This window comes from Phyllopteryx taeniolatus, chromosome 20, assembly GCF_024500385.1.
Source record: "Phyllopteryx taeniolatus isolate TA_2022b chromosome 20, UOR_Ptae_1.2, whole genome shotgun sequence".
Classification (NCBI taxonomy): domain Eukaryota; kingdom Metazoa; phylum Chordata; class Actinopteri; order Syngnathiformes; family Syngnathidae; genus Phyllopteryx; species Phyllopteryx taeniolatus.
The window spans coordinates 1374285-1383839 of NC_084521.1; positions in this window are offsets into that span (position 1 = coordinate 1374285).

Below are 9555 nucleotides of genomic sequence, written 5' to 3' on the forward strand. Positions count from 1 at the left end.
GGGTATTTGCACTTCAATGGGATCAAGGGGCTGCCAGTCCTGCCCGCGAGTTGATGGACCAACGTCTTCATATCTTGTCTCTAAATTCTCCATCAAGTGCTACAACGTTCATGCATTAATACATAACAACATTTGCATGAGAGGCGGTGCAGGTTTCAGAATGTATTTATATTTCATACAAAGCAGAGATTCAATTACAATCTCTTGAACCCAAACCCTATTGAAAGGCTTTTTGATGTCAAACTCGCACATCAGTCACGATCGGAGACGTCCAAAGTTGTACACGAGTCACTAAAGTGGACACCTATTCCAAAGTTGCTTTCTTCAATGTGCCATGTCAAAAATGTGCAACAGTCACTCCAGTCGACAGCAAACGATGCAAATCTGTCACGACAGTGGCCGACTATTCGAAAGTTGTTCTTCTTCTATGTTCCTGAACCTCGATATCGTAGGGCACATCACTCACATTAGTGTGCCGCTAAAAAAAAGTTTGTTTCTTCGAGACTTTGGAACCTTGTGAGTTCAAATCCACACATTTCCCTGCAGGTCCAACGCGAGTTCCTTTTTTTTTTTTTTGTGTTCCCAGTGCACGAAGCAAAGTGCATAAAGGCGTAAAAACAAGCCTCTACTGACTCAATACTTTTGCCCATGTGGTCGAAAAAAAAACAAAAAAGATAATTCCTGCGGTCCACATTCTTAAGAATTGTCACGTGCAATTCGACTTGTCGTGCGGCAGGTAAATCCGCCCCCCCCACTCATCAGAACCAGAGTGGTCCTTGACATTATCCTCATAAAGTCATCTTCATCAAAGCTGTGCGAAACGTGCGACCTTTGTGGCCTAATCCCTTCGCGGCCGCCGCTTTTTGCAAATTGTATTTACCGACAGTACGCTAGCACACAAGATACCAAACATTGTTCTCCTCCGTGGAAAATACGTTTTGTCTTACCTCTTCCCAACGAAACAATACGAGTGTGGCCTCGCGCGTTTGCAAATGAATGAAAAGTCAACGCAGATGCTAACAGGGGCGCTCCAGGTGCGTTTCCTTGGCGATTATCGACGAAAGAGGACACCGAAGAGTGGACTAATTCGAGGCGATGCCGAGTGCGGCAGAAAATTTTCGAGGGACCTCCCTTTACTCGGCCGCTGACGACATCTACGCGACTCGCAAAAACATTTCGGGATGAACTAAAGAATGCACTCGATCCTGTGCAGGTGAACTTTGTTGGAGCTTTTCGAAACTTTTGAATGGAACTCTTTTTGTCTTTAACAAGGAGCTGAAGAGCAACAGTCACACTGAGTGTTTTATCCATGACTGGACCGATGCATTAAAAATGTTGAGAAGCAAACATCTCCATTTTTAATGAATTTAGTAAAATGAGGTTTTTCTTTGTGGTTTCCATATCAAAGCTAAGAATTTTTTATTTCAGGTATTCTAATTATGCAGGTATATAAAGTTAGCAATAAAAAAAAATAAAAAAAAAACGTTTTTTTTTTTTTTTTTAAAGTCTTTCCAAGACGTCTTTGGTGTCAAAACCAGAAAACTCCAGGAAAATATCCATTTTTTTCCAAAATAAACTTGGCCATCCTTGGAAATGTTGATATTTAGTGACGGAGATGTGTCACCAAGTTTTCATCTTGGCCTCAATACGTCCGCTACACGCACACCCTGTTCCTGATATTCAGTTTGTTTGAGCCCTGATACATAAAAGCCGTTTTGTGCGCATGTGTTGTTTTTGTTTTGTACGCCATATTCAAGACTTTCCCGTCCCTGTGAATATTATTCCATTTGATAATTTTCTCTGGGCTGCCAGAATCTCATCTCTCTCTTGTCATTTTGCACGCAGCCTGGGAATATTTTACAAAAGCAAATCTTTTTGGTGGGGAAGGGAAGGAATGAGAAAAGGCCATTTGTGCTATCAAACCTCTCTTTTCATAAGTAGCTTTTTTGTAAAAGTGAAAGTAGGACAGATTTTGAGCTTTTCTTCCCCCCGACGTGGTTGTCAGGCAGTTGTTATTTAAGCAGCTGAAGAATTGAGGAACATTGCGCTGTACACGCTAAGCGCTGTACACTTTTTACAGCGCTTAACCAAGCTGCTCATCATCAAATTATCCAAGTACCACACGGCTGCATTATAGCCGTCTTGTAAACATAGATGAAATATTCTCAGAATTAGACTGGCATTAGACACTCTGATCCTTGCTTTTATCATGTTCAACTCATGATGATTTTGACTAATGTGGTCACCCTGGTAACCACTATGTGAGGCAGCCCCCCCCCCCCCCCCCCCTGCCCATGCGGTTGTTTAATTTAACCCATCGATTAATGGGGTGTGTTTGTGAACGCCATCCATCAAAAAATGACAGCGTTGCTCATCACTATCACATCGTACTGAGCTGCTAAAGCGGCGTGAAAGGAGATAGCGCCGCCAAAGGGGTTTTGGCGAGGTGGGGGCGGGTTGTAAGGGCTTTCAAGATTGGGATGATAAAAGGCCACTGTGATAGAGAAGAAGTGTTACGTGTCGTTTTATACGGCGACAAGGTCACTCGGAGGGCTCCATAAAATAAATGTCGGATGTTTTTTTTTTTTTTTTTTTTTTCTTCAGCTCTTTGTCATCAAACGTCCTTCCTGGAAAAGTGCAAAAAAAATAAATAAATGAAAAGATTCACTGAGCTGCCACAGTGACGCGTCGCAATTGTGTTCGAAAGCTCGTGAAGGCTTTCCATCCAGCGAGGTTACAACGAGCTTCCCAAACAAAAAGGCGACAACCTTCACACTGGCATGTTGTGCACTTGATGCTTTTTCAAAAATATGTTTTTCACAAATCACTTTGGCTCTTCGAGGAAGCTCGAAAATCTTGAGAGAAATTACTTTTTGCTTGTCAAAGATGAACTTTGTTCACGTGGGTCTGCGAAGTTAACACTGTAGCGACCGTGCCAGGCCACTAGTTGGCAATCATTGATTGCCAGGGGCTTGAACAATGCTGGGAACTGAACAAGCTAATTTAAATAAATGGTGCAAATTTTCAATATGGATTGTACAATTAACATGGGATTTGGTTTAAATTATTAAGAATTTGTCGCTAGCATTAAATATATAATTTACTCATGAGTTTTGTCTTCTTCAACAGCTGTATGATAACGATTAAACATTTTCTGTTTTTCCTTTTTAATCAGGAAATATAGCACTCTACAAAATTGTACTTTATGAAAAATAATAAAATAAATAGAATGTGTTTGTGTTCCAATATCCTTCGCGTAATGTTATAATCGATGCTAACAGTTAGCATATAAATGGCATTTTCCATTTTATGCTAGCATTAAGCTAGCATTTTATGCTAGCATTAAGCTAGCAGGAGCTTGTTTTAAATACGCAACGTGTAATTGTCTTTGTTTCATGTTTCGTTGGACAGTCAAAAGTCTCTTTTTGATTCAAACTTCACTTTTTGCAAAAACTGCTTCTTATTGTGAGTGACTTGATTTGAGTTTACTGCCGCCATACCGTTTGTGCCCGCTCACCAGTCAAAACAAAGACAAAAAAAAATCGGCCGAATGACAGCTGATTTCTCAAACTATTTAATTGCAGTCTGACAAATTAAAGTCAGCCATCTCGTATCCTTATATGGACAAAGGAAGGGTTTACTAATCATAGCTGTCCAATGAAATTTTGTGGAAAAACAACTGAAATTAACACCCCCCACCCAGCATGGCGAGACAACTACAGTGAGTGCACGAGTAATACATAATTGGCCCCACAGAAATGTGACAACAAACTCAAGTCAAAAAATTGCCAGCTTGTTGTAATGGAATTGTAGGTTAGTTGTTTAAGAAGTTGATCGCAAGAGGGAAGAAGCTGTTGGAATGTCTACTAGTTCTAGTTTGCATTGATCGGTAGCGCCTACCTGAGGGAAGGCGCTGGAAAAGCTGGTGACCGGGGTGCGGAGGGTCCGAGAGGATTTTGCACGCCCTTGTCTTAGTTCTGGCAGCGTGCAAGTCCTCAATGGTGGGTAGGGGGGTACCGACAATCCTTTCAGCAGTTTTGATTGTCCGTTGCAGTCGGAGTTTGTCCTTTTTTGTAGCAGCACCAAACCAGACTGTGATGGAAGAACACAGGACTGATTCGACTACCGCTGTGTTGAACTGTCTCAGCAGCTCTGGTGGCAAAGCTGTAAATCCACTGGCTGATGGCAGGTGAGACGCTGAGCTGGAGAAGCTTGGATGAAAGGAGTTCAGGGATGATGGTGTTGAACGCTGAAGTCTGAAGTCCACGAACAGGATCCTCGCGTAGGTCCCTGCACTGTCGAGGTGTTCTAGGATGAAGTGCAGTCCCATGTTGACTGCATCATCCGCAGACCTGTTTGCTTGGTAGGCAAACTGCAGGGGGTCCAGCAGGGGACCTGTGACACTCTTGAGGTGGTCCAGCACGAGACGTTCAAAGGACTTCATGACCACAGATGTCAAAGCGACAGGCCTGTAGTCATTCAGACCCGAGATTGCAGGTTTCTTGGGGACTGGAATGATGGTGGAACGTTTGAAACAGGATGGAACTTCGCACAGTTCCAGAGATCTATTGAAGATCTAGGTGAAGATTGGAGCGAGCTGGTCCGCGCAGACTTTGAGGCAGGATGGGGACACGTGGTCCGGGCCTGCCGCTTTGTTAATCTTTTGTTGTTTGAAGATGCGTCTCACATCCTGTTCATGAATGGTTAACGCAGAAGTCAGAGGTGTGATTGTGGTCGCGGGTGCGGCCGGGTGGGTGTGTGGTGTGAAACTGTCCTTTTCAAATCTGCAGTAGAAGGTGTTCAAGTCGTTGGCTAGTGTGCTATTGTTCTCAGCTTGGGGGGATCGTCGCTTGTAATTAGTCAGCGATTGGAATGCATGCCAGACTGATTTAGAGTCGTTTGTGCTAAACTGTTTTTCCAGCTTTGCTGCATAGTTCCTTTTTGCAATGTTAATTTCTTTAGTCAGCTGGTTTCTAGCTCGATTATAGAGGGCCTGTGTCCCCGCTCTGATATGCATCCTCCTTAGCTTGGCGAAGCTGCTTAAGTTTAGCAGTGAACCACGGCTTATTGTTGTTGAATGTGCGAAATGATTTTGTTGGTACACAGACCTCTTCACAGAAACTGATATCGGATGTGACAGTGTCCGTATATTCATCCAGGCTGCCAGCTGAATTTTCAAAGACACTCCAGTCTGTGCAGTCTAAACAGCTTTGAAGTTCCATCTTGGCTTCATTGTTCCACTTTTTCACTGTTTTCACTATAGGCTTCGCGCATTTAAGTTCTTGCCTGTACGTCGGTATTAAGTGAATTAAGCAGTGATCAGACGAGCCCAGGGCTGCACGAGGTATAGCACGGTATGCGTTTTTTACCGTAGTGTAGCAGTGGTCTAAAGTATTATTTTCCCTGGTAGGACAGTCGATGTGCTGCTTGTATTTAAGGAGTTTGTGGTTGAGTTTAGCTTTGTTAAAGTCCCCGAGAATAATGAGGGGTGAGTCCGGGTGTTTTTTTTCAATTTCGTTGACTTGTTCGGCGAGCGTTAGCAGTGCGCCGTTCGTGTTAGCTTGATAAATCCAATTCATATATCCATATATATGGATATATGAATTGGATTTTAGTTCATTTTTCATTTTAAGTATATCTAGTAGCAAATAAAGCTCGTTGTTTTTATAGTCTTCCTCCTGGCAAACTCTGAGATTTTCCTCCTTTTTTGACATTCTTCCTGACATTTTTGTTGTTGTCATGTTCCAAGCTTGCCTTTTTCCGCCTTTTCTGACACACCACATGTAAATTCAAGTGTGGCTGAGACTAAGAATATCAATTTCTCAAGGGAGAGTGAAAATGAAGAGTACGTTGCACATTTATAGTTGGATGCTTTACTTGCATTCTGCTTGATGTGATTGTTTCTGTGTGTACAAAGCCCCCAAACAGACAATAGCAACCAGCATTTGAATTGATTAGCGTTTGCGTTTTCCTTTCTGGACACACGTCAAACGTCATCTTTGGAGACGGAGGAAGCGTGACAGCCTGCAGAAAGATCCATCACGTTCCTCTTGTGGGGGCGTCAGGCCGTCAAGCTGACATCTCGTTTGTGGGAATATCTCGCAAAAGTATCACGAGAAGGCCGTGACCTGTTGGCAAATGTCACCTGACACACCGATATCGTTGTTGCTTGTCTAGAGCTTGGGAAAAGTAGGATGATTGATGAAAATAAGCAAAAAGTATTAAAATTGGCTAAGGTGCTCTTTTTTTTCCTGCAATGGGACTACTCGAGGGTCAAAAAGCGCATTTCATTTCCAGCCCCTGTTAGCCCAGTTGCCATGACGACAAGGCATAATGCCTTTATAGCGCTTAAACCTCAGCGCAACTAAATAGCACGTCTCAAAGGGGCCACAGACTAAAGCAAAATACACTGGATGGACACAAGATTAGGTACACCTGCACAATCTAATGCTGTTTGGTGACTTTATTTTGCTACACGAGAGGGTCAAAATATTAGGCGCAGCCCTCAGTGTGATATAATACAAAATATGAATAAACGTTCAGTATTGTTACAGCTAATTTGGTTGAAAAAAAAATGCAAGGTGGACACAAATAGCCAGCACACAGCCCGGAGTGAAATTCCCTCTTGACAGCGTCAATGCAAGTCTACTGAAGTGTCAACTCAGCGTTTTGATGAAAGGCCATCTGCCCTGGCGCTTTTCCTTCAAGTGACTCCAGCGTTTGACCAGCTATCGTTATAGTTTACCCGTCTTTGTGGGTTTTAAAGTGCCTGACGAAGTTACATGTGCTCGGTGTTGTCTCTTTGAATTGCAAAGCACTACTTTTGTTGAAATGAAACTCCTCAACTCACTTCCACATAGTTTCTTGCCACCAAAATGGTGCCAAAGCGCTACTGTTGTCAAAATGAAGATCCTCAACTCACTTCAACATACTTCTTCTTCAGCAAGATGGTGACTAAGCACTACTTTTGCCTAATTAAGCTATTCAGCACATTTTAACATAGGGAAAGCGCTACTTTTGTCTAAATGAAGCTCCTGAAGTTACTCCAACATAGTTCTTTGGCACCAAGATAGCAGAAGATGGGACAAAGTGCTATTTTTGTCTAAATGAAGCTTCTCAACTCACTTCAACATAGTTTATTTGCGCCAAGATGCCACAAGAAACCGGCAAAGTGCTACTGTTGTCAAAATGAAGATCCACAACTCACCTCCATGTAGTTCCTTGGCACCAAGTTTCCACAAGTTGGCAGCAAATCGCTCTTTTGTCTAAGTGAAACTCCTCAACTCTGGGAGTTCACTGTTAATAATAATAATAATAATAATAACAATATAATATATAATATCCTTTGGATGGCACTTATAGGCCATTCAACTACACTTAATTGTTATTTTGATTCATATACAGTGAATGATCAATTTTAAGTATGCAGTGGTTGTTATTTATATGAAATCGCTAATGATCCCGATTGGTTTTATTCGGTCTTCGATCTTTTCCTTTTGTCATCAAGTTTGGCGTTTCTCCTGAATTGATCCTTTTGCGCTGAGTGACAATGGCTCAGAGCGGCAATTGCGTGGGTTTCGCCTGCTGTCATCCAACACTGGCGCGAAGGTGGAAGTTTCCCCCGTGTAGAGAACGACCCCCACCCCCCACCCCACCTCTCAGGATCTTCAAATCAAACGTCTCATTTGCATACGCGATGGTAAAGACGGGGCCCGGGGCGCCGCCGCCGTGTCCGCTCGCCTCCCACGGACGCCGCTTCCCGACATTCATTTAGCGGGATTTCATACGGATCACGCCGGCGCTGAAATAGATCCGTTTAAGATGAGGATTTCCTGGCAGGACATTATTACAACTCTCGGAAGTCGTCCATTATACAGTTAACAATGACACGTTTGGCAGATGGCAGATTAATCCTGCCCGCGCGGCCGTTGGCTGTTTGATGCGCCGACAATTGAAGATAACGGGAAGCACGTGGCAGACGGGCACGCGTGGCGTCGGGATTCGACCCGCAGCCAAACTATTCTGCAAATCTATAAAGCGACCTTTTGCTCATCTGAGCGCCTTTTGACGTCAAAATCACAGAGTGGAAACTCGCGCTTGCTTGTCGACTGCTGACAAATTTTCACCCTGATCCATCTACTGACAAAAAGAATTAAAATTAGGTTTGCTCCTTTGCTATTATTCATTTATTAATGTATCAAAGGTGAAAATACATTGGAGGGGCGGGGGGATGTTTTTTAAACATACGTATGTGCATGTGTGTACATTCCCACGTCTAATGATGATTTGAATCACGGCGACGTGCAGCTTTCTTAGTCTCCAATTGAGCAGAAGCTCAAAGTTTGAAGATGAGGCAGACGCATCAAAAGGCTCCTTTTTGATAAGACGAAGATGCTATCAGGGGGCTCCACATTGAGATGATCCCCGTGAAGCATTATTATGCACAAATCCATTTTGTGCTCCCAGCCAGGCAGGAAGAAGCAAATTAAAATTCAGCAGCCAGCCGCACCGTAAAGCAAAAGGTTAGAAAATCAAGATAATCTCTGTCAAGTCGACGCTTTGGAGGGAGCGAACCGCCCCCACCACCTCCCAATGGATTTTACCTAATGACATTTCCAACTTTTCAGAGATCAAGAAAATCACTCCTCAATATCTTTTGTTTGTTTGTTTGTTTGTTTTTGTTTATGGGAGGGCTGTTCGTCGTTTGATTTTCAAAAGCAAGCATTCACAGCGAGCAAATTTGGGTTATTAAAAACATCATCCTGTCCCGTGGGAGGAAATGTTGCACTTTGGTGCAGAACTGAAAAAAGAAGCCACAGCAAACCGAAGACATCACGAGGACAAATGTATTGGGACACGCTCAGAATTGTTGCCCCCTTTGCAGCTAGAACGGTGTCTGTGTGGATTTTTGTGTTCTTCCACACCAAACTCCTCCAAGCAAGCCAATTCTGGACTTTGCTTTGTGCACTGGGAATCAAAATTGATGAAGAAGTGTGACCCAATACTTTTGTGCATGCTGGGTTTCATTTCAGTCTATTTCGGGGGTGGGAGAAAAATCAAAGCGTGCTTCATTCTTTAATCTGGCCTAGTCAGCATTTACTTCATCAGGAGTTCTGTAATATTTTCATTTGTTCCCGTAAAATTGGTTCATCAAAATGGGTGTACAGCGAACCCGCGCTATTGGTGGGGGATGAGGACAGAGCCCTGCTGCACATAACGAGTTTACCAATGCCGAACCGCAAATGTGTAGGGGCTCATTTAACAAATGTTCATTCATATAGCTCATTAAATAGTTGGTTAATTAATTAAATCATAAAATAAGCAGTATTGGTCAAGATAAACTCCATTAAAAATACATATTTATGTAATAAAATATTTTTGTATTCTAATTAAACTAATGTAAATATAAATTAATTATTATTTTTAATCAAAATAAGCTATTTTTATTTGATACTTTGTTTTTTTATATATCATCTACAAATGTTGTGGCCCATCTGCCAGTATGAAAAATCAAATGTGCCACAAAGGTTTGCTCACCCTTGATCTATTTGAATG